The sequence below is a fragment of the Saccoglossus kowalevskii genome, chromosome 22 (genome assembly GCF_978046115.1).
Source record: "Saccoglossus kowalevskii chromosome 22, keSacKowa6.1, whole genome shotgun sequence".
Classification (NCBI taxonomy): domain Eukaryota; kingdom Metazoa; phylum Hemichordata; class Enteropneusta; family Harrimaniidae; genus Saccoglossus; species Saccoglossus kowalevskii.
This window is the reverse complement of record NC_140662.1, coordinates 22,598,964-22,626,309: the sequence shown is the minus strand read 5'-3', so window position 1 is coordinate 22,626,309 and position 27,346 is coordinate 22,598,964. Positions and strand designations below refer to the sequence as shown.

At 33.5% G+C, this 27,346-nt stretch overlaps 1 long non-coding RNA gene across 1 annotated transcript in view; it reads left to right on the top strand.

The window, feature by feature from the left end:
• Window positions 1-254: 254 nt before the first annotated feature.
• The window catches only part of LOC144344442 (uncharacterized), a 65,332-nt gene continuing 38,240 nt past the window's right edge, over window positions 255-27,346 (top strand). The window contains exon 1 of the long non-coding RNA XR_014928287.1: window positions 255-490. This is a non-coding gene — a long non-coding RNA (uncharacterized LOC144344442). The remainder of the gene's footprint in view (window positions 491-27,346) is intronic.

Genomic DNA, 27,346 nt, shown 5'->3' with positions numbered 1-27,346 from the left:
ACCATTAAATTAAATCCATGTTAACATGAGGGAAAAACAGTAGAACTCATTATTTTCTTTCCAGATTCCTGAACTTAAACTTGGTGAATATGCTCAAAATATCATATTAGTTTAAACAAATGTCAGTGAAAATAAATGTTTTTACAGTACTCTGTATAAACACTAGTCGTTGTTTTATCTGCAGTGAAAATTTTATTTTGTGATATTTTTTAACAGTACGAAAAAATGTGTTATGTAATGTAATATGAGGTGGATATGAGGTCATCGCGAAGTGTCCATAAAGACAGTAGTAACGCAGCAGCCGATACGACTGTGAACTGTCCACATGCTTGATGTATTATTCTCGTAATAAGAAAAGATGGAAAACGTGCTTGAAAACAAAGTTCTTCGCCACTATACCCTGTTCTGAGATTCCTACACCATGTGATCGGGTTGGGAAGTTATACATTTATATTATAAAGGTTATTTTGAACTTGTATTTCTTAATAAGGTAAGATGCAAGTGGTAAATGTACACCATTATATAACAATAGCGGATATCTGTTGCGACAAAATTACATGGAGTGTTTTATTTTGAAATGATACTCTACATTATAGTTATATGATAGAGTTTATAATTGGTGTCGTGATTGTTTCCGGGGGTAATGTCTGTTTTTGCTTTTTTAAAACTAGATGCTATTAGTTTTACATATTAATTTAGCCTTTTTGACATTCAGAGCTCAGGATCCTTTCACAGAGGTCACATTGTCTTGGATGCCCCACCTGATTGCCCTTACTGTCCTACAAAGTAGTCAGATTATTACTTCACAGTTTTAATTAGTTTAGAATGTTGATTGAAATTATTTTTTTTTGGTATATATATATTTTTTTTTATAATGAATGCCTAGAATAGAGTTGGGGCTCCCCAAATAACAAACAACATGGCATTTTCCCATGCATTTTTTTTTTTTTGCAATATGGCTGATTTTAAAAAATAGACTTTAATTGTAAATTTTTACACAAAAAATTTCTTTTACATAAACGATAGCTTACAGTTGTTTTTGTGGAAAGCACACTTGACCATTGCCAATTGTGAACGTTAACGATAGTGTTGTTTGTTAGAAAAAAACACTTTTTGGTTTACGCATTCAATGTAGGCTTTAAATTTTCAGTATTTTCATTGTATGAGTATTTTGCACAGCTGACACAGCATTCTGCCATAACAGTCGAGTAGATCCTGTATACCGAGAATATATCACGCCAGTTGTTTTACAGCTGACACCTCCTCGCAGTACTATTATAGCATGTGTTAGATTTCATTATGCTTGATTCGTCTATCGCATCTTGAACTTGAATTATCATACATTACTTTCTCATCAAAGAAGGATTTTATGAACTGCCCCTAAATTATTTTTCATGATGAAATTCTATTCACTGTATCTGAAAGTAATCTTTTTTTATCCCTCTTTAAAATATGTCATCCCTATAGTGTTGAATGCTATATGATGTTATTTATATTTCAAATTGGGTTCAAAATGGCCAACGGACTGCCATTTTGTTTTAAAGAAACATGGCCATGCCTCGACCGACCAAGTTCAGACTTCACAAATACATCACACATCATATCGAACAAACCATCAAATCCAAAATGGCTGACTGGCTGACTGGCGGTCATCTTGTTTAAACAAATGCAGGAACCATATCTCGTACATGCCTTCACACATACACCATATCAGGGATTGAAATAGAATTTTTTCCCTGCATGCACAGTGTGCATGTTGAATTTGAAATCTACTTGCACTAACTTGTTGTGAAATGCACTACTTTTAAAGTTTAAATAAAATTTACAGGTTATCGATTCATGCGATCATGAAAGAATTTTCTTTTTTTCCAGTTGTCTTACAATGTTGGTTGAACTTAATTTAGGCTTAGTGAAAACGATGAGAAAATGTTAATTTCTAAATGCACAGCGTGCACATTATATTTTGAGTTTACTTGCACTAGCTAATAATCTATGTGCATAGTGCAGTGTGCACCAGAGTATTTCGACCCCTGCATATGTATGTATATCTTGTATCAGTAATACAAACAGGGACTATAGCTAAGGGCTCACACATCTAAAAACGCCGGTGTTAACACTGTTTTTTTGTTCTGCTGAATTGTCTGCTCGCGTTCTTACTTAGTAAAAACACCGGTGTTTTGCGCCCACAACGAATCATATCACGGAAAGGTCAATCAACAACATGGCGTTCCCCCTGGTAAATAAATTTGCTTTGTTTCTGTTTTTCCGTGTGTTTTTACACTTGAGAAGAAGGCAACGATGATTGATTAATCAAGATTTCGAAGAGCAAGAAATTGCCAACTTGTTGCGTCGAACAAGACCGAGAAACGATCGGTTCATATTCATGCTATTCGCGTGTATGAATAACGCAACAATAGACCCATCAACCTGAGCAGTTTGGACTCGACATCTTGGAAATAACTGGTGGGAAGAAATAGGATTCTCTCCAAACAGATATCAGTAATCTAGTTTCTGCGTTTCTGACCAGTTATTTCCTCTGATGCCATCTTGTGTAATGTCAAGCAAGTAATGTCAAAATAAGTCAGTGATAGAGGGTGTTTGGTCGTCGTATTGTGTTCACACTTCACATTCCATTGTGCAAGAGCCGGTGTGACAACGGCGTTTAGGATCTGGTTCGCCCCTTTTAGAACGGTGTCAGAAACTTTGGCGCCACAACGGCGTATTCTATTCACACACACATTTTAACAACGTTCTCAAAGGTGTTGTGAAACGGCTTATTTCTCCCAGTGAGAACACCACTTTTGTCTTGTTTTTGGTGTACTGTATAACAAACAAAATGTTTCGTAAGTGTTAAGCAAACAATAATAATATAATAATAGAAGTATGTAATAATAGCGGTAAATGTGGATAAAAGAATTTCATGCAGATGTGAATTAAGTATTTGCAGAAAAGCAAATTTGTTCACCTCCCTGTCTTCTAAAGGGTTACCTCTAGATCAAGGATGTAATATTCTGCAGTAGTAACATATGTCTGCTTCCCACAATGCACTGTACTCGTGCTAAATTGGGTTGGCTTGTCCAACAACAAGGGGTTTCTCTTGTTTGACAACACTAGTCTGGTACCACGTATAGTCAGTCTATACGTGACCCGATTCTCACGACTCAAGCAGTGATTGACCTGGAATGTAAAAACGGAGCTGTAACAAATATCTGTGCTATCACTATATATTAATATATATTTATCAGCGTGTATTCGCTTGAATGCCATGTCCTCTTAACCTTTGAGCTCCATTACTTTTCATGGACGTATTCGATTTGACGCTTAAGGGCGTCCCAGGGTCCCTCCAAGCTGTCACAACTGATCTACCCAGGGGCTGTTAATACAGCGCCCTCATGCTGTGCTAGGACAGCTCTAGAGAAAAGATGGCAGAAGACGAAGTAAAGAGTTGCTTAGGAACCGAGTTGTAGTGCTGAATTTGACAACAAGTAAAGGACGACGTCAAAAGATCGATGTCGGATAAAAAACTTATTTCCTTTAGTTTGGGGGTGGGGGGTTTTGACCTCAAAAAGTTTCCATCCTACAAAAACGATTTTATTTTTTTAATGAAGTTAAAAACATCTTGGAGTATTTGTAGTTCGTTTTTTTTCTATCCAATCATAGACAGATATAACCGAAAAGGGAACAAAAACACAGAAAAATGGTTTGATTCAAGTGTAAATCTGTGCGTCAAATGAGGTGCATTTGTAAAATCTTTTTACACCCACCCGACAACCAACTACTGTCTGATTATCAATTTGTATTTAATGGTGAATGTAGTCTTACGCCATGACCAATATTTATCAATTAAGTTTCAGTGGGGAGTTTGGAAAAAAACTAAAGGAATTAAGTTTTTTATCCGACATCGATCTTTTGACGTCGTCCCTAATTTTGTAAAATAAAAAAAAAATGCTACAGTGTGTTTTTAAATAAATTTTATACATTTTGCTGAAGTTTTGCTTGCATAGCAATGTACCCATACAATCACCTGACGATATACTTCCTCAATTACTTTTGCTTATACGACTTCTCTTGGGGAGACCTTTGGTTGCCATGAGTGACAACTGCAACATCACTTAGGGCACCCTAAGGCATCAAATTATATTTCTTCTCAGGTCATAAAGTCACCAAAAAAGGGACGCATAATTTATGTGTTCACCACAAATGAAACTTTGAAATTTGGGTTCTTCTAGTGACAGAATCTCTTTACCTCAATTTTATTTTAACACAAACATCTGCTATATACAGATTTTTGTTCAAAAACTGCTCACGTAATCTTTCTTTCATTTAATCCTATCAAGTTTTTTTTTTGTAGTTTATTTATTCATTATGTATTACAAAAAAATTAAAAATTTATGCTTATTACATGTATTAAAGAAGAGTCTGTAGTTTAATATAGTATCAGTAAAAGATTTATAGGGTAAAGATAATATAATAAATATCTGAACAAGATTATTGAACACCAAATTTTTCACAAAATAAGTGTATTTCCACATTCTTTATCAAGAATTGTTGCCAGTGGAAAATTCTGTCCATTTGGTTCAAAATTAACAAAAATTTTGAAAAAAAATACATGAAAATGTACGAAATGTTGCACCAAGATTTTTGGGGAGAAATTATTGTTTTTCAAACAAAAATAGAAAAAAAATGTAACTCAAAAGATTCAGAGCAAGTACAAAGGTCATGATTAGGTCATTTCAGGTCATTAACCCTTGTTAAGTAGTATTTTTCTATATTTCCTATGCAATTTTCTAAGGAGTACACATCATGTAGTTCTTGTTGAAACAACAGAAATCAAAATTTGAAAAAGATGTACCAACTAAATACTTGAAATTAATTCACACAACAGAGCATCTTATTTGTGATTCTGTAAAAAAAGTGGTTTTGTGATCTGGGTAACTGTATCATTGTTGTTAACGCTTTTTTGTGGCCAGGATAATCAGCATAATTTTTTGTCCAATTTTTCTTGAAGTTGGTTATGTCTTGAATCTATGACTAATCTTAATTCAGTTCAATTTTAGTGTCTGCTTTCATTTTTTATTTTGAACCAAATAAACACTATTTCACTATTTCCATTGTTTCTGAAACACTATGCAGATGTATTTTGTGAAAGAGTAAGAAAAGTTGTTATTTAATTGGCGGTATTGTGCTGGTGACTGTATATCATCTTAAAGTGCCTGTGAAATGGCTGCTATTTTCACGCCTAAAATTATCCATTGATACATAAATATTATTATTTTTTTATGTTTCTAACCATGAATTATTTTTTTAAGTGAAAAAATGTGTTTTAAACTCAATCTATGGCAACTTTATTTTTATGTATTTTAAAACGAGGCTCCTCATTAGCTTCTTATTTGCATACAGAAATTCCCCTTGTGACGTCAGAAAGGGAAGTCGCATGCCACCTTGCATTGCCGATACGTGTAAATAAGGCAAATTTCTTCTGCAGTTTTCTCGTCTTTGACTAAATTTTCACTTATGTACTTGTTCGTCGAGGAGGAATGGACCATAACGAACACATAGTATCAATTTTTGTTGCATGGGGTTGAGTTAGATGCGAAATATGTTCGTTCTGGTGTAGCTGGTCACCGTGATCGTCAGCGGCGCACGTTTGTACACTGTCGCTGGACAAAATAGAATTTGACGTCGGAATTATCTCGATATTTAGCAGGTTACTTGGCACGTCACTACACTGTTTTATTTCATCGATCGTCTGAGTAAAACTTTCAAAATTAAAATTAAAGAGAACATATTTTGACATTCTAAACATTAGACCATAGTGATCACTGTAAAATAATTTTAAAAACGACAAATCACAGTTACTAAATAAATGACAGCCGCGTGGAAATAAATTGAAATTTTGTTGAAATAGGAGAACGCGTTGGGTCACGAGGAGGGCAAGTGCGTTAAAAGCGGCGTTTAATTGGATAACAAAAATAATCGAGATCGATTCTTATTTCAGAAATTATTACGCAGATCAAGCTGTAAGCATGGAGGTAAAACAAGAACAGAGGTGTGAATTTGACATTCAACACCAATCACCAAACAATTCAGAAACTTTTAGCCTTGGAAAATGAAAACAATTAGCAATGTGTAAGGGCTGTGTAATTTCCTGTTTGTCCGACGCTTCATTTACGTGTCACTGTCAAAATTATTGCTACCTTTTACTTAACAGGGACTAAATGGTCTCTATGAAACGATAATCAGGATCGCAAAAAAGTCAACTCATTTGAAACACTTGCCGGACGTCTCTCTCTCTTCTGAAATCCGCCTCGGTGATCATGGTCCGGAATCTATTTCTTTGAAAAGTGTTGCGCCAGGTTTATGTTGTCGGCGTTTCTCTTTAAACCTAGTTGTTTTTTTCATGGACGAGGACAGTTTTTCCAAAAAATGAATCTGAGGTTAAGTGGCTTTCGTCCACTGATGTCGCACCTTCGGATCGATTAGAAACGTGTGAATACTTACACTATGACTATACGTTTCACTGCAACTGCCCACAACACAACACAACATCTAAAAACTTTCTCTCTCTCAAAAAAAAAAGAAAATAGACAAAAAAAAAAAAAAAAACGCCGACTGAAAAATGTATATCGTTTAAAAGTATACTGAATGACCAGTGTTATTCCGGCTCAGGGGTATGACTTCCTCTCACATTTTGGCATTTGGTGGCGCACTTTCGGCGAGAGTCGGAAATCCGGAAACAGTCGACCGTTTCAGGATAGGTGGGCGTGGCTACAACACGAGAAATATCCAAAATTTATTTGGATACGAGTAATCATTTTCAGCAAAAAATCAATAACTGCCCATTTCAGTGGGATACAGATCTAAAATGGGAAACGTGAGGGTGGGCATTGCACAGGCACTTTAAGTACAGAATACAAAGTGTACCGTAGTTCAAAAACATCATGAAAAAGTGATGGATGTTGTCATGGCTACGACTACAGTAATAAATGCTAAATGCATTTGGCCATCATTGATTGCCAAATAATAAATATATCATTTCAAAAATTGTTCATTATTGTTTCTGTATAGTTTCAAAATAAATCAACAGCGTTTCATTAAATTTGGACAAAATTAGGAGTTAGTGTATATGGAAAGTGAAATATTGCAGAAAAAACGTGCATGAATGTCAAGCCGTTTGAGTGTACTTTCTTAATTCTGTGAACCGACAGTAATGTTGTACTAAATGGATTTCATTGGTGACTGAGTAGTGGTGAATGTAGGTCTGGAAAATCACGAATTTAGTTCACTCTATTTGTTCTGTTAGAGCCGCATGTGTAGCCGAATAGCGGTGTGTCTATAGTCAAAATAAGTCGTAATGATTCTTCATACACTAAATGGGCAAAAATATTTGAAAATGATTCCCAGTTACCAAAATTGTTACCATGGTGACAGTGTTGGATGAAGCAAAATGTGAATGACTTGAGGGTTCTTTGCAAAAATATGGTTAACTTAGGGTGGCAGTGATGGATGTAAAAAAAAAAAAAAAGGTAACATAAGTGGTATATTTGTCGAAGACATGATTTTTTTAATGAAAAATCTTGTTTTTAATGTGTTCGCTTCAGGCAGTTTTGGATTTTCTTGATTCTGAAACTTGCTGTACTAGTCATGCAATGTGTAATTGTAGCTTTTATTTCTATTTTGTAAGCACTCCGAAAAATTGTTTTTGCTTATTTCCCATGATTCCGCCTTGAGGTGTTATAAGGAGTGTATGCATTTTCATATTACTGAATGTCACAATGTTGCTGAATCCAAACCACGTGACATTAACTTATTAACGGCTGCTTTTTACGATAATGTCTTTGGGGATAGCAATGTACATGTAGTTTACCCAAGAGCCAAAACTCAATCATTTGAAGAAATGCCAATTTTATTACAATGATATTTTAATTTCAATATTATGTATTTATTAATCTCTGTTTTGTTATTTATGTTTCTGATCAGCTTTTTCATCCTTTTTCTGTCTGAAATGTTGTACCTAATATGAAAATTATTGATAAAAACAATATGTATTATGGTGATAACATTTTGTGATTCATCTTGTCTCTCAAGACTCTATATTTATGAATAGTGGTCAGTGAACAGAGGACAGTTGTACGTCTTTGGTAAAATTGTTCTCAGTGACAATATTTACCTTAAGCCCCGCAAACATCCATGACGTAGTCATGTTTGTTGTGGACGACGAATGCGACAATATTTGTCACTTTGAGTTATTGTATCCAATAAATTTTTGTCAGAAACATTTTAAATAATGTAAACAGTTTTATTTTCAATGATTGAAGTTTTCTCTATATGAAGATTTTATGGGTTTAGTGAATTTAAGACAAATTATTGTCACTGAGACTATGTTGGACCCCAGGAAAATTGTCATTGCTATAAAATTTCACGATTTTGACTGATCTGTGAAATTAAATTAAAAATTAAAAAATTAAATTAAAGTGGTTATAGTATTTTCTTTTCTTTAAAGATTGACGTTCATATGTTTCAATCCAAATGTACACAGTTACTACTGACTGACTGACTGTTGCTACTGACTGAATTACCAACAAAACTTTAATTTATTATTGATGAATTTTTCTATTTATTTGGCTACAATGACATAATTTTCATTTGTTTAGAAAAAAATGCGACAAATTGCTGGTTTATATCTTTTATTGGTATACAAAGATGTAAAATAAAATTTTATGGATGGCTATATCGTGTTTAGAGGTCATCTTTGCAGTGACTCATCAATAAAAAAATGGAAATAAATAAATAAATAAATAATATCAGCTGTATTAATTATTCTCTATTTACACAACTGCTAATTTTTAATAATAACACTATCTATTTGATTTAAGCATTACCAATCATATTTATGTGGATTTTTATAAAAAATATCTATTAAAATATATTTTATTAATATCAATTTCATTTATCAAGTATAGATTTATTTTCGCTTCAATATGTTTGACCCTTAACTTGCATGTTAAAAGCTTGATTTTATGATCAACCCGAAAAGTATGTCATTTCTTAGCTTGATAAATTGTTCAATGACACATGTCACTTTTCCACATATACATACAATCAGCATGAATTATATCCTTAATTTGTAATTTATTTTTCCTGATGTACCGCCTAAGGACAAAAAAAAACTTGTTTCTAATCAAGTGCACACATCTGCTCTGGTTTCTGTCAACAATTTGAAAAAAAAAAAAAAAAAAAAATTTCAACAACAAAAATGTGCTCGTTTTTAGCTTCGCTGTTGACAAAGTGGGTTTAAATACTCTCCTTCAGATTTGTTCTTTTAATAATTATAAATTCAATCCTCTGTCAAATTTCTTCATTTCAAGATGACCCCAGGTAGTACAATGAACTCTAGTTACGAATCAGGTGTTTGATGCAAATGTCATTTTTTGTGTTCAAGTTTTTTTTCTCCTCGACACAGTCCGAAAACTTTGTGGGGGGGGGGGGGGACTTATAATTTTTCCTAAGTGCATCCTCTCCCTGGCTGGCCCAATCACATTCAAACTTCACATATACATCATAATTTTTGAAAGACATACATATATGCACGCCCATTCATTTCACAATCTGATACAAGATGGCTGACTCGTTTTGTTTACTGTTCAACAACTGCGATCATGACGTAACTGGTCTTTTTGATGTTTTGTTTTCATTTCCTGGAATATTTTTTGTTTTTTTGTAGTTGTGCTAGTCATCTTTTCTCCTATCAAATTTACCCCCCCCCCCCCCCCCAATTTATTATAATGGTCAACCTACCCCCACATATAAATGGTCTACTTTAATTATAAAATTAACCCAGCTACATGACAGGCTGAATTCCCCCCAGGAATACAGATGAGAATATAATAACTGATTTGTTTAATATTGGATTCATGTGTCTAAATCTGAGAATATTGTCCTTGGCTGTTGGCCCAACAAAGAATGAGATGAATTGATGTTCATCTTGTGTGTGGGAATGAAAGAACTTGTCTCAATTGTCATTGGAAACAAAGGTTTATTTTTAAGTGCATATGACTGCAGCAGATGAACTCTGCTTACACTGTAACAAAGAGATGTTATTGGTTTGTAATTTGCTCACTGAGGCGTGGTTGTTTTTTGATGTGATTCTGCTAATATATTGTTACAAATACTGGTTTGGTTTGTGGTTACCACCTCGATTACAGCCTGGTTTACAAGTAATTGATTCCCTTCTGATTTTCATTTTCATTATTGCCTCCGTAAATAATAATTAATTAACTAATTTTAAAGATAAGGCTTTGAAGTAACATGGTTAAGATCCAAATGGGCTTAGGACATATAATATTAATAAGTAATACTGTAAAATACTTTATTTTAGCTGGAATTGATTTTTGCTGACAAGAATTTTTTAGTACTTTGTATGGAATTTATTTTTTACTGATTTTTGACAAGCTGAATGTAAAATATAGAAAAAACGTATATTCACTGGATTTTATTATCGCTGAATCATTCCTTCAGCGAAAATAGCGAAAATTAATTCAAAGCAAATATAAAGTATTTTACAGTATTAAAAGTGTTTGATACAAGTCTCCTGCAGCGAACTTGTATTTATGCAACTTTAGTATAATAATACAAATTTGAACTTTGTCCATTAAATTGCCAATGCCATTATGGTTGGAAAATAATCAAAAGGTCTTGTGCATGTACATGTAGTCTCAAACGTGGAATATTGATTGTTGACAAAATGCTGTAGTTCTGTTAGAACATGCACTTGCAATTTTATATTCACAAAAAAAAACGTGACAACATTGATGATCAGTGTTCCAAGCTGTTGCTTGGCACAAAACTGTAAAAGAACAAAAAAAAACATCTTTATTCCATGCTAAGTAGTTTCAATAGCTATTCAGCGAAGGTAAATTCAGGATCATTCAGAAGTGGATGTCTGGTAGATCATGGAATCATTGTTTTGAGCGTCTGACAGTTCAGTGTACTATCAATGTTATTTTATTTGGTCTTTGGGGGTGTATGGTTAGAACAGCTGGTGCTCTGTGGGAGATATTTTTACTAGACTAGTAAAAATAGACTAAGAAAGTAGAAACAATATAACCAAAATAGCCTCTGGGTGTGTACAAATTTTGAATTTACTTCGCAGTGTTTATACAAAAAGATTTCTTAGTTGCTAAGGCCAAAAGTTGGTTATTTATTCAGGAACTTTTTGAGTGTGGCACAACAAAATTTGTGGTTGAGTAATTCCCCCAGTCAATACCACAAATAATATACCAAAGCTTGTGATAATCATGGATGGTTTTTTGCATTATGTTTGTATCGCACAATGTCCGTAACTGTTCAGTGCCAATAGGAAAGTTCCGTTTCCATTATGATGGTAATACTATTGTACGATTACGTTTTCATGACTAGATTTCCCCGTAAAATTCCCCCTAGATACATACAGTGTTACCTAGTTTAGGACGTTCAAACCAAATTAATATTAGGTAATTTTTTTCTAGAAATATGGGTTCATGCTATTAAAGATACAGATAGTAAAGAATCATGAGTCAACAGAAATTTTTACGAGTGTGTGCTGTCATGAGAAAATTGCAAAATTTGCATATTGTCTTCGTTTTTGCGTTGGTCGTAATTTCTTCATATCTCAAGACTTGTATGCACTGCTGATGGAAGGCATACATATATTGTATTGCATGTTATAGATACAAATCCTAATTGGTAAAAAAAGTCCTCATTTAATTTAGAGAATTTAGTGTTACTCAGAAAAATTGAAGAAAATTTTTATTGGTCTTTCTAGTTTACAAAATTGCTGTATTTTATAGAAATCTGGAAAATTTTTCACTGACTTGAAACAGAAATATGTTTTGTATTGTGATTCAATTTTGTAGAATTTAAAATTCTATTGAGATTCAAGCTATATGTAATTGTTCAAAAAATGAAATATGGTAATTAATTTTATTTTCAGTCTTGAAATCTGAAGCGATGTATTATGCGATCACATGACGTGTGTACATCAAATAAGCTCATTTTTCTCTCAAAAGCTTTTGATATGTCCACTGTCTTTTGTTGAAGGGAACTAAAAATCATATATACAGGTAGTCGTTATTTCAGATATTCATTCAACACTTGTCATGAGGATTAGAGACAAAAAAATCAATGCATTAAAAAGACAATTTTGAAATGCAGATTTTTTTGCGCTTCATTATTGAACACATGGTGGCTAGTGAATGAAACTGACATGAACTGCCGCATGAAAATGTCACATCACATAACCTTTGAACTTGCGTCCTTTTATTTCAGATTTCTTATGTCTGTCACTTTAAAAAGAAAAACGTGTTTCTGTTCAAAATGAGGTTTCCCATCAGCTTGCCTATGTCACTGCAGATGAAATATTTTTTCTCCAAATTTCTGTAGTCTGCCAATAAAAAAAAAAGAAAATGTGCGCTTAAAACAATATTAACTTTTCTAACCTTTTCTTCAAAATCTTTCTTCCAAATTTTAATAAAATGATTTTGTTTCCAAATAACAGAATTATTTTAGGCTTCATATTTTTTTTTTTTGAAATAAAAGAGGTTAATTTCCTCATGCTGTTTTCACCAAAAAATTCCTTGCAAAACACTATAATATAATCTATTTAAAATGTCTTTTCTATTTTCATGTTCAAATATTTGTTATTTAAATTTACCTGATTTTGACAATAAAAGGAAAAAAAATCAAAATATTTGTTCTTCTTTGATGAATTTATAATTCAAAATGACAGCCAGCTAATTCAAAATTACATATTGTGTTTCAGAGAAACAAACTATTTTCACTGGAAATCTTTTCAGGAAAATTTTTCAAATGCAGGAAAATTTAAGCTGAGATTCATTCATCAAACAAAGGGTCATGATAACCTTTGTGCAATTTTGTTGCGTGGCTTAAAATTGTTAAACTGATAAGATATTTAGATATGTTTTTTTTTTAGTATTTTTATATTTAAATCTTTTTTAGTTTTTTTCAGTGAAAATTGTTCACTATGGTTCACTATGGTCACTATATTTACAGAACTAATAAGATTTATATGGCCTCCCAACTCCTTATTTGTCCTTTTATGTCGGTCACATGACATGCAGATGACCTTGATCTCAGTGTCAAGGACCCGGCCTGCTTTCATTAGGTTTTTGTACATACATGTCTTTGTGATCAGCTGGCATAGTGTTATCATAGAAATTTGATTTCCCAGAATTACCATATGTTACCCAGTTTTGCTCAATTGTTTTAAAGGTGAGTTGCTAATTTCAGCCGAAACTGATACATCTGTACTTTTTTTTGTGATTTTTGCAGAGTTATGCCGAGGAACGATATTCCTAGAATAACCTGGAATGTATCACCGTTTTTTGTATTTTTTTAAATTGCACTTTCCTAATTACCTTCCATATGTCACCATGGTTACATTGAATTGTAGTGTTAACACTTTAGTCAAGAGCAAGTACTTCTGAAGCTTGGAATATCTCAAATAATTTGATTAGAACTCCCTAGTACCCATTCATTGTTGAATTTTTGTTAATGTTAGCTTAAATAATCCACTTTACTTGGGGTGATCCTTTTCTTGAAAACAATTTCTTTTATAACAAATTATTTATTTCGCGATTTCTGTCATTTCACATAAAAATAGTACAGTTAGGGTCAAGTAAGGATTTTTTTACAAAGAATTTTTGATTCACAATTTTTATTTAATATACTGATTTTTCGACTATATTTGTAAAATTTGGCGGTTGTCATTGCTGAAGAAATCCGAAAAATCTTGTTTTCTACTTGTAAGTTGAACTATGATTGTGGCAGATTTTGAATTTGTTTTTATTGCTTTTTGCCCTTTGATGATCTCATCGTAATGTTTTATGGCTTTCTCAGAAAAGACATGTATGAGAATGTTCTTCCGCATTAAGCTTCTTTCTTGTTTTATCGTTTTTTAGTTTTTCGGTCATTCACACTGACATTTAACAGCTTTTCTACTACATTGTATACTCTCATTATGATGCAAAACAGTTGCCTTAATGATATTCGTTTCGTAAGGGTCATCAACACTGCAATACTGAAATCTATTTCTGACGGCACAAACAAATTTTGTACATATTTATGTATTTTTCTAAATTTCTTTTTCAATTTTATACCAAATGAACATAATTCCCCACTAACTAAAATTCAAAAGGTTAAAGCACTGTGGTCGTCGCGCTGCGCATGTGCGACATTTGTGTTGATAAACATTGATTTTCCCACAATCCAATGCACTCTCCAAATAGAAATCACAATTATGAACTTTGACCTGGGTATGACTTGCACTGAATACTACCAATGACTCTTCGATACCTTCCAATCACCTTAAAAATACATAATTAAAGCTTAGAACTCGTTGATCTGCGCAACAGTCAAAGTCGCCATCTTTGTTTATACGAGCCCCATATATCTCGCGCATGCGTGGCGAGACGACTACCGTCCTTTGAAGTTGTATTTATCGTATGTATGATTTATTTGTGGGCTGTAGGAATTTGGAACAGAGGTGAATCTTTTTGAATATACACTTGTTGGAATACAATTTAAAGACTCATCCCAAAAAAATTGCTAATATTCAGATACTTTTAGAGTGCAACTTTACATACATGGTGTACTAGATATAATTCAATTTTTTTTTGAATAATTTATATCAAAGTGATGAGTCATCTACCAATATAAACTGAAACCATTAGATCATAGAATTCTGCTTTTATTCAACTCAAAAACAAGTTCTGTTCTGATTTGGGTTTTCTATTAAACTACGTCTGACCAATTGCAAGTCAGGCTTAGGTGTTGCAACCAATCAAAATCTGTTTTTCAGGCTTCTATCAAATAAGGTGTACTGTAATTGGTTGATCAATCCGATCAGAGTAATACTGTTTGAACTCAATTTGCCTATTTATTTCATAAGATGTAGTTGGTCTTTGCCTACATGGATTTTAATTGGATTGGAACTAATCGAGGTTAGCACTACCAGTATATTTTTTAACAATTTGCATATTACCATATATGGCATTTATATATTTGTATATCCCCCCATATATGGCTTTAACCATTTTGTACATTACCATATATGGCTTCAATCTATTTGCATATTGCCCTATATGGCATCAATCTTTTTTGTGTATCACCATATATGGCATCAATATATTTGTACATTACCATATATGGCTTCAATCTAGTTGCATATTGCCCTATATGGCATCAATCTTTTTTGTGTATTACCATATATGGCATCAATATATTTGTACATTACCATATATGGCTTCAATCTATTTGCATATTGCCCTATATGGCATCAATCTTTTTTGTGTATTACCATATATGGCATCAATATATTTGCACATTACCATATATGGCTTCAATCTATTTGCATATTGCCCTTTATGGCATCAATCTTTTTTGTGTATCACCATATATGGCATCAATATATTTGTACATTACCATATATGGCTTCAATCTAGTTGCATATTGCCCTATATGGCATCAATCTTTTTTGTGTATCACCATATATGGCATCAATATATTTGTACATACCATATATGGCTTCAATCTATTTGCACATTGCCCTATATGGCATCAATCTTTTTTGTGTATCACCATATATGGCATCAATATATTTGTACATTACCATATATGGCTTCAATCTAGTTGCATATTGCCCTTTATGGCATCAATCTTTTTTGTGTATTACCATATATGGCATCAATATATTTGTACATTACCATATATGGCTTCAATCTAGTTGCATATTGCCCTATATGGCATCAATCTTTTTTGTGTATTACCATATATGGCATCAATATATTTGCACATTACCATATATGGCTTCAATCTAGTTGCATATTGCCCTATATGGCATCAATCTTTTTTGTGTTACCATATATGGCATCAATATATTTGTACATTACCATATATGGCTTCAATCTAGTTGCATATTGCCCTATATGGCATCAATCTTTTTTGTGTATTACCATATATGGCATCAATATATTTGCACATTACCATATATGGCTTCAATCTAGTTGCATATTGCCCTATATGGCATCAATCTTTTTTGTGTATTACCATATATGGCATCAATATATTTGTACTTTACCATATATGGCTTCAATCTAGTTGCATATTGCCCTATATGGCATCAATCTTTTTTGTGTATTACCATATATGGCATCAATATATTTGTACATTACCATATATGGCTTCAATCTATTTGCATATTGCCCTATATGGCATCAATCTTTTTTGTGTATCACCATATATGGCATCAATATATTTGTACATTACCATATATGGCATTAATCAATTTGCATATTACCAGTACTGCAGTCTATTTGCAGATTGTCGCAAATGATATCATATCCTCCACCTTTTTTAATAATTTGATGTCTCCTGTTTGTTTTGACCCAACTTCTAATCGTGTAATGATTTCTAGGCGACAACAAACTGTTTTGATGTTTGAAACAATATTACGGTGACAGTAATTTAATCACGCTATCATGTAGGCGCTTACAATGACTGTAATACACTGATTTTATTATTTCTGAGAAAACTAGTTATATTGAAAAATGTCAGAGTTTGACATTTTTCTATGCATTACACTTCAAGAGTTTGTAAGTTTGTTTCAATTTGCCACCTACTGCCTCTTATTACTGACTCAAGGTGACCCTAACCTTTTTTAAAAGCACTCAAAGCAAAGTACTTTTACAAAGATTTTCCTACAAAGACATGTTTGCTTCTACATAGCACATGCACTATATGTGATTATGTTGTGATTTCTATATGATTCATTAAGATTGATCTCGTACTTAGTAACCTGATAGTTTTTTTGGAATTTAAAAAAAAAAATTTCCCAAAAGTCACTGCAACTCCCACTGCCTTTTAAGCTCCGTTGTCGAATTTGTTGTGTGGAGCTTATCATATGAGTGATTTTCCGTGTCAACTTTTTACTTTTTTGACTTCTTCTCGAACTTACTTACAAGCTTGATTGCTTTGATACTTGGTGTTTTATGTACCATAGGTAGACCTCACTTAAATTTGTTCATTTCATGATGATAACTAGTTTTGGTGAATATTTTTGTAATTTTTGGTAAAAAGGGATATTTTTGACTTCTTGTTGAAAACCGCAAGTCCAATTGCTTTGATATTACATATATAGGTACTACATGTGGACCTCTCTCAGATTTGTTCATTTTGTAATGATATCTTCAATTCTCTAATTTTGGTGAATATTTTTGTCATTTTTGGTAAAAAGTGATATTTTCGACCTCTTGTTGAAAACCGCAAATCCAATTGCTTTGATATTACATATATAGGTACTACATGTGGACCTCTCTCAGATTTGTTCATTTTATAATGATATCTTCAATTCTCTAATTTTGGTGAATATTTTTGTCATTTTTGGTAAAAAGTGATATTTTCGACCTCTTGTTGAAAACCGCAAGTCCAATTGCTTTGATATTACATATATAGGTACTACATGTGGACCTCTCTCAGATTTGTTCATTTTGTAATGATATCTTTAATTCTCTAATTTTGGTGAATATTTTTGTAATTTTTGGTAAAAAGTGATATTTTCGACTTCTTGTTAAAAACCGCAAGTGCAAATGCTTTGATATTACATATATAGGTACTACATGTGGACCTCTCTCAGATTTGTTCATTTCATGATATCTTTAATTGAAATGTATATTGCTAACATTGGAGCTATTTCCCAATTTTGGGGCCAACAGATAAAATTTGAGTAAATTTTCAGTTTTTACTCAAAATTTTTTGCTATTTTTGTCCCAAATATTCTGAAGGAAAGTGCAGACTATAAACAGGAATATTTTGTGAATTTGTGATGAAAAGAGGGAACCGGTGGTGAAAAGGTTAAAGAATTTTGAATCCACAAAATTTATAAAAACTTGTCTCTTAAGCTGTTTTTAAATTATGCTAGCTCAGTTTTAGATTGTTAAATAGACACATTTTAACAACTCCGAAACAAAATAACTGACAATAACTGTTTTTGATGGTTTATCAGCAAGTTGTCACTTACAGAGCTGTTTTTAAACTACCCAGTCATAATATTTAGTGTACGTTTTGAACAATATAAGAATTTAACAAAAGCTGCAGTATTGCTTATCTGAGGAGGTGATAGATTTGCCCATAACAACTATCCCAATATTTTACATACACTGAAGTCAGCACAGGGCATGTCTATGTCTGTGTTTATAAATATAAACAAATCATTTTTATTTCAAATATTCTCCTTCATACATGTATCCAAACAAAACGCTTCGATTGGTTGGGCATGTGCTTCTCTCCATTGAATGAAGTACTCTCGCATGAATTAAAATATCCCATATCACTTCACCTGTTCATAAAATGAGTAACTGTTCTGTGATTTTATAAATATTAAGCTATACCGTATTTGCTCTATTAGTAGCGCATGCTCTAACGTAAATGACAGGTGTTTCTATGATCAAAATACTAGATATTTTAATAAATCAATATACAATATCAATGCAACGTTTGGTTTACATGTGCTTCTATTGGAGATGCTCTTCTAATAGAGCAAATACGGTATATACAATTTATACCAGTACATGCGTTTACTAACTTTGGTGTAGTAGACAATAAATCGTAGTGAAACAAACGTTATGACGAAATAGATATTAAATATTGTCTATTAAAAAGTGCATAATTTAATAAAAACTTGTAATTATTTTGAATTACAGTAATGTGATGTCTGTTTTTTATTGTTGATCGACTTATATTGTTCAACTCCACTCTGTAGTTTGTACTGATTTGTCAAGTCTAAACATGTTTCTGACTTGTAGTGACTTATGAAATTATTCAGTGACACTGTTGTCAAGGACAATGGCAAGAGCGTTGTCGGCAGCTAAGGTTTAATGTGTAGTGACTGAAAACTCTGTAATAGGCATTTAAATCAAATGTCCGTCATCTTAAAAAAATTTGATCAAATTGACAAGAATTGATCCAATCTTCGTATTTTGCCTTTAATGTATACAGATAAACTGCTTGACTGTTCACTTTTGATTTAAATGAATTGTTTCTTTTATAAGAAGTCAATGAAAAAATCGAAAATGAGTGTTGGTTGTATATTTCCCAATGCTAAATGGCAGCCATTTTGTATTTTAATTCCTAAAAGTTTTATACTTTGTAGGTAAATCTGGCATCCATTTTAATTGAAATATTTAATATTTTGGAGAATTTTTAATTCCTAAAAATGTGATACATTGTAGGTAATTCTGGCATCCATTTTAATTGGAACATTTAGTATTTGGAGGATTTTAGTTTAAAACTCACTATCAGAGGAGCCAAAGTTTGTTTTTCATGCTGTTTGTTTGTTTGTTCATTCAGCATTTAGGAAGGCTTTCAACCAATAATTTTACTGAGAAAATTGTTCAGATGAGAATTAACTGTTCTGAGCAGGTTTACCAAAGCTTCCCTTTATACCATTGTACATTGATGCATAAACAGCAGAAATGTATGAATAGATAATAGTAATGCAGGCTGTGACGTTCTGATTTTACGTATACTGCGGTTGCCATGGAAACAGTTACTTTTTGCGATGGATTATGACAATTCACGTTCTTAAGTTAAAGCCAAAAGTTGGTGAGTTAGGATTGTGTAAAGACTGATAAAATAACTGACTAGTTCTTTGTTGGTGTGTCTGTTTTTCTTCTCAATCAATTGGTTTTTAAGCCGATTTGTATGGCTGGGAGGTATTATTCAATTGTATGCGTGACTGTTAATACCTTCTAATGTAAAAGATGTAAAGAAAACAATTCATAGTTCCCGGTAGTTGTAACCAGTCAACCACGATCTGATTTTACTGGCATCATATGCGATTGCTCTTCATGGTATGTAATGTAGATTGAAAATTGGCCACTGGGTTTAATTTTAATTTAAAAGATTTGATGTTGCAGAGATATTCGTTTGGTTTTAAATTCACTGGTTTGTGAAAACAATGAATTTTATTGTCAACTTTGCATATTCACAGGGTTTTAATTTTCTTCAATTCAGCGATCAGAAATGAACGTAAAAAAAAAACTCATTGTACAGTGTGCGCCCTCTATAGTTGTGTTTTCCAGTTCCAGTCAAATGGGCTAGTGGATTTAGCCTCCCCATTGAGGCTGTGGTCTACTCACCCAGGGTACAGTTGATTTGGCCTCCCCAGTCTGTCAGTTTTCATTCAAATTTGGCACATACATGTACTTTATACATGTTAGGATGCATGTCCATGACAATTTGTTTCAAAATCTGGTCAAAGATGGCCGATTGACAGCCATCTGACTTTTTGGCCTTACTACTATATTTCCACAATTTATGTACGATTTTCATTTGTATTTGGCACATACATCATACATATCAGTGTGTTTCATAATCAGATCAAAGATGGCCGATATAACGGCTGTTTTTATTTTTGGCCACGGAACACGTGTTTTGATGTAAATAAACAATCTGTTGTATATGCCACTTGGAACTCAAGTTTCAAGGACACGCTCGCGACTACCCCTCCACTTTAATATGACGAACACAAAGAGAGCTTTCAAAAATTTAACGGGGGCTGTGTCATTTTCAATGACTTGTTAATTAATAGAACAATTGTAGTATTTCTTGCAATCTTTAATCTATTTAAGATGTAGTTCTGAAGTCCAAGACAACTGTTTTGATCCATGACCTCATCATGAAAATGAACTCATACCTGGTCCATTAAAAAAATGATATTGGCAGAGATTAAATTTTACAAAAAGCTTACAACTACATTTGATGATTGAACTAGGTAATATCTGTCAATGGATTTGATCTCGTAATTAACCGAACATGCTTTAAAGCTGCTCTTTTATTTCTTATCTGTTATGAGACAAATTGGGTATGACAGCCGTGATAAATGATTGCTCAGTCGTTTTAATAGGTCATGTGCCCTTTTGTACTGTTTTATTGTGTCGCATAATTTCCACCCTCTTTTCTATATTGGTTGTCACTTTCATTTGAGCTCTTGATGTATCGAACTGGCTTATTGTAACCCAGCTTGCGGTCAGATCACAGAATGGTTAGCCATATGTGCCTTCTAGTGAAACATACATCACTTGTATTTTTTATAACGGCTGATTTTGTAACTAAAATATGCTGTTACAGAAGTATGTGCATCGCTGCTCCAATGTGTAGTCTCGTACAGTATAAACCAAACTTTGAGAAAAATACAATAAAAGTAACGTATTAAACTAAGTCCTGCATCTTCTCTCTGGATGTATTGTTGCTTTAGGGACGACGTCAAAAGATCGATGACGGATAAAAAACATAATTCCTTTAGTTTTTTTCCAAACCCCCCTACCCCCCACTGAAACTTAATTGATAAATATTGGTCATGGCGTCAGACTACATTCACCATTAAATGCAAATTGATAATCGGACAGTAGTATTGCATAGCAGTTGGTTGTCGGGTGGGTGTAAAAAGATTTTACAAATGCACCTCATTTGACGCACAGATTTACACTTGAACCAAACCATTTTTCTGTTTTTTTTTTCCTTTTCGGTTATTTCTGTCCATGATCTGATAGAAAAAAAACGAACTACAAATACTCCAAAATTTTTTTGACTTCATTAAAAAATAAAATCGTTTTTGTTGGATGGAAACTTTTTGAGGTCAAACCCCCCCCCCCCCACCCCCAAACTAAAGGAAATAAGTTTTTTATCCGACATCGATCTTTTGACGTCGTCCCTTAAATATCAACGAATATGAATATTATATTTTGAATTTGTGATAAAAAATTGTTAATGTTTTTTTTTTGCGGGAATGCCTACAAAAAGTATAAAATCAAACTTATCTTCATCTTTTTGTTAAGATACTGAACAGCGCCACCAAGAGACCAATATTAAGTATCCTCGTAACTGTTAAACAGGAGTTTTCATCTGTGTGGCCCAAATTCCCATTTTCACTTCATTTATTTAGGTAAAGCTGTCTTCACCAAGTGTTAGGTTGGTGCAATGGATGAATTTCAAACACTGTGGGTGGCAGGCAAACTAAATTTTTACTCGGCTAGAAATAATCAAATTATCTGAATAAGGTTTATGTTTAGCTGAATGTACTTGAGGCATGCACTGAATGTTAAGAGTAAAACTAGATTGAGTGACATTTATTTCTTTTCTATTCTGTTCTTATCTGTTCTATAGTGTTCTGTTCTGTTCTGTTCTGTTCTGTTCTGTTCTATAGTGTAGTGTTCTGTTCTGTTCTGTTCTGTTCTATAGTGTTCTGTTCTGTTCTGTTCTGTTCTATAGTGTAGTGTTCTGTTCTGTTCTGTTCTTTCGTTTTTTGTTCTGCAGTGTTCTGTTCTGTCATGTAGTGTTCATGTCTGTTTTATGGTTTTCGGTTCTTTTCTGATTTATAGTGTTCTGTTTTATAAGTTGTGTACTCACCACAGCTAGGCGGCATATGCCAATTATGTGTATAAATGTTCTTGGCAAAAAATCTCACCACATGCCAAATTTAACCTAATAAACTGTTGAATGTAAGGGCCTAGACCAAATCTAGTGTAAGTATGTAAACGCTTTAGAATGTGTTAAGTGCCCTCAAGTTAGTGGTCAATTTGAACATGGCGACGACGAAGGAGCATTTCTGTCAAAGCAATACCGGTCAGATAACGAAATTAACAGACCATTGAGCATTTGGGAGGATGACTGGTTAGCTCTACAAGAAACAAAAAAATCACTGTACCATCTGCATTCTCTTTACACCATTTTGACTTGTTTTTGTTGCTTTACAATTAAGTATTTAAGAAGAGAAAACAGGTCTAAATAAGACATCGCAGGCCTAAATAAGACATCGCAGGCCTAAATAAGACATCGCAGGTCTAATTAAAGTAGCGAGACTATTATTTGTGTTGAAAATTACGATTTTCACATTTATTTATTAATTGATGAAATGCACTATAAACTTTCATATGATAAATTCAACATACAATAGAATGTCATGTAAGTTGGTTAAAATGTAGATTTTCTGAAGGGAAGCAAGGTTTCGCAAAATCAACAACACAGGTTTAATCTGTGTGCCTATAAGTTTCAAAGATTAACTCAAGACAAAGCAATGTTAGGTTGTGTTATCAGTAGCTATCTTACACACAATGAGTGTTTCCAAACATTTGAGTGGTTTGTCTCCACCCCTGTTTGTTTCACAGATTAGTCATTTGCATATGAATGTGTCAGACACAAGGTCACACAGCCACTGAAAAAAAAATCGCTGATTTTGGTGTTTTCATCTGCCGATTTTATCAAATTATAGCTATCCTATTCCTTTATTTTTAGCTCCGCTGTCGACTTTATCGAGTGGAGCTTATCATATGAGTGATTGTCCGTCGTCGACCATCATCGTCCGTGTCAATGTTTTATTTTTTAGCTCCGCTGTCGACTTTGTCGAGCGGAGCTTATCATATGAGTGATTGTCCGTCGTCGTCCGTGTCAATGTTTTACTTTTTCGACTTCTTCTTGAAAACTACAAGCCTGAATGCTTTGATACTTGGTGTATATGTACCTTGGGTAGACCTCTTAGGTTTGTTCATTTCCTGTTGATATCTTCAATTCTCTAATTTCAGTGAATATTTTTGTCATTTTTGGTAAAAAGGGATATTTTCGACTTCTTGTTAAAAACCAATAGTTCAATTGCTTTGATATTACATATATAGATACTACTTGTAGACCTTTCTCAGATTTGTTCATTTTGTGATGATATCTTCAATTCTCTAATTTTGGTGAATTTTTTCGTCATTTTTGGTAAAAAGTGATATTTTCGACTTCTTGTTAAAAACCAAAAGTTCAATTGCTGTGATATTACATATATAGATACTACATGTAGACCTTTCTCAGATTTGTTCATTTTGTGATGATATCTTCAATTCTCTAATTTTGGTGAATATTTTTGTCATTTTTGGTAAAAAGTGATATTTTCGACTTCTTGTTAAAAACCAAAAGTTCAATTGCTTTGATATTACATATATAGATACTACATGTAGACCTTTCTCAGATTTGTTCATTTCGTGATGATATCTTCAATTCTCTAATTTTGGTGAATATTTTTGTAATTTTTGGTAAAAAGTGATATTTTCAACTTCTTGTTAAAAACTGTGAGTCCGATTGCTTTGATACTATACACATTGTTCATTTTCTAATGATGTCTTCTGTTCTTTAATTGAAATGTGCATTGCTAACAGCGGAGCTATCTCAGCCGATAGGCTGCTTGTTTTCGTTTCCAATAGCCTTACACATTTGGATGCCCATACACATGGTAAAACAGACCTTGATGGGAAAACAAATCGCTTGTGCAGATAAACAAGCTTGAAAATCATTGCTGTGACTTCATGGACATTTTCTAGGAGTTTATGTTTTTCAAAATACAAGGTCTTTAACAAAAAATAACGTATACTTATTGTCGTCAGATTAACACCAAATTTTCACAGCTTTAAGGTGACAATGAGAGGAACTTGAATGTGTCCAGCCAAACTATTTCATGAATTATTTACCAATGTGTTGTGGTTTGAGTTGGGGGCAATGCGACTAAAACAGAAATTAAAATTCAGCACACCACTTTTTAAAACGCGTTGCTTGAATAAAACTGACCAGACAAATTTAATTTACCAGACTATTGAACAACTAGGAAAAGTGAAAAAAAAAAACTTCTTATCACCAGCATAACTGCGTAATTATTTTTTTCACAAAAAAAGTATTTTTTCACCTTTGATTGAGTAACGTGTCGTAGAATGCAGAGACGGGCATGTAAAACACATTTTTGAAAAGCTTGAAGTCTGGTGATTCCAAAAATATATACTTTCCTGGGTCTATTTATAGTCATTTAGTCACAATTAGAAGATGAAAACAAGTATGCAAATAATAGTCCCGCTACCTTAAGACATCGCAGGCCTAAATAAGACATTGCAATCGGCCATTATACAATGGTTTCGTACGGTCATATGTCATCTCAAGTCAGAGTTTCACCCTACTGTTCTGATAAAATACTAGAGACATAAATATTACTGATTGTCATTATCCATATCTTAAATTTTTACCTTGTTGTCTTCCAAGATGACAAGACAACCAACTTCCATGTTGCCCCGAGTAACCTTCAAAGGTGACAAAAGTTGGTGTTAATATAGTTAAGATTTGTAATTACAAATTACAGATTTGTAAGATTACGTACAACAGGGGAAAAACAAGTTAAACAGTGATTTGTGCTGTGGTTCAAACTTCATAAGTTCATCAGCGTGCTACTATAACAACCTATACAACATCTTTACAGCATGCTGTACCGAGTTTGTCCAAGGAACGGACAATTTCACTGTTATGCTTTTTTGACAATTTCAACTTTTTATAACACTGTTATTTTCAACGCTTTCTCATGATGTATCGTTTGTTGTATCGACATACATGTACTTACCGGTAATAACATTTAGAGAATATCTGAATCACAAATTATGTTTTAACTAGTATTCCTCTTGTTGCTACCTTAATTGAAAATATTTCTTCAATATAAAAATGCAACATTTAATCAAAATAGTACTGTTTCCATCTTCTGGACAAGTAGTTGACTAAAATAACATATGTATAAAGACTGTTCATCCCTGTAGTTACATAACTACCTTTTTTTTCTTCAAAACTGTAAATAAGGTCGCTTTCATATCCACAATGTATTAGGTTGTTTTGTTAATTTTCTCAACAATATCTGCAGCTCTCTATTGTTAGCTCCGCTGTCGACTTTGTCGAGCGGAGCTTATCATATGAGTGATTGTCCGTCGTCGTCCATCGTCCCTCGTCCATCATCTGTCGTCTGTCGTCCGTCGTCCGTGTCAATGTTTTTAGTCCCCGTTCGGACGCAGTCTGAAAACGGGGACTTATGGTTTTGCCCTGTGTGCGTCCGTCCGTGATCACCTGTATCTCGAACATGCATGGACCGATTAAGTTCAAACTTCACTCATATATCACACATTATATGGGACATATGCACATGCATTTTTTTCATGATCTGATTAACGATAGCCGAATAGCGGCCATTTTAAGGCCGAAAATGCATCAAAATCGCACATTTTCACCATTCCGGACCCGGATCTCAGTTATGCATGGACGGATTTTGTTCAAATTTGGTACATACATTAAACATAATAGGACCTTGATGCACGTCATTTTTTTTTTTTTGGATCAAGTTCGAAATAGCCGACTGGCAGCCATTTTGTTTTAAAGAATTCAGTTCTGGATCCGTATCTGAGACATGCTTGGATTGATCGAGTTCAAACTTCACACACACAAGGTACATCATGTCACAAATATGTATGTGCATTTGTTTCATGATCTCATTAACGATAGCCAAATGGCGGCCGCTTTAAGGCCGAAAATGCATTGAAATCGCACATTTTCACCATTCCGGACCCGGATCTCAGTTATGCATGGACGGATTTCATTCAAATTTGGTACATACATTAAACATAATAGGACCTTGATGCACGTCTTTTTTTTTTCCGGATCAAGTTCGAAATAGCCGACTGGCAGCCATTTTGTTTTAAAGAATTCAGTTCTGGACCCGTATCCGAGACATGTCTGGATTGATCAAGTTCAAACTTCACACACACAAGGTACATCATGTCACAAATATGTATGTGCATTTGTTTCATGATCTCATTAACGATAGCCAAGTGGGGGCCGCTTTAAGGCCGAAAATGCATTGAAATCGCACATTTTCACCATTCCGGACCCGTATCTCAGTTATGCATGGATGGATTTTGTTCAAATTTGGTACATACATTAAACATAATAGGACCTTGATGCACATCCTTTTTTTTTCGGATCAAGTTCGAAATGGCCGACTGGCGGCCATTTTGTTAAAGAATTCAGTTCTGGATCCGTATCCAAGACATGTCTGGATTGATCAAGTTCAAACTTCACACACACATGGTACATCATGTCACAAATAGATATGTGCATTTGTTTCATGATCTGCTTAACAATAGCGGAATGATGGCCATTTTAAGGCCGAAAATGCATCAAAATCACGTATTTTCACAATTCCAGAACCGGATCTCAGTCATGCATGGATGGATTTTGTTCAGATTTAGCACAATGTGTTGTACATATGCAGGTGCATTTCAGTCATGATCTGCTTTGAATGTATATGTCACTCAAATATGAACGGAACGGGGACGTGTCATTGACAATGACTTGTACTTGTTCGACTTCTTCTTGAAAACTATAAGCCTGAATGCTTTGATACTTGGTGTATATGTACCTTGGGTAGACCTCTCTTAGATTTGTTCATTTCATGATG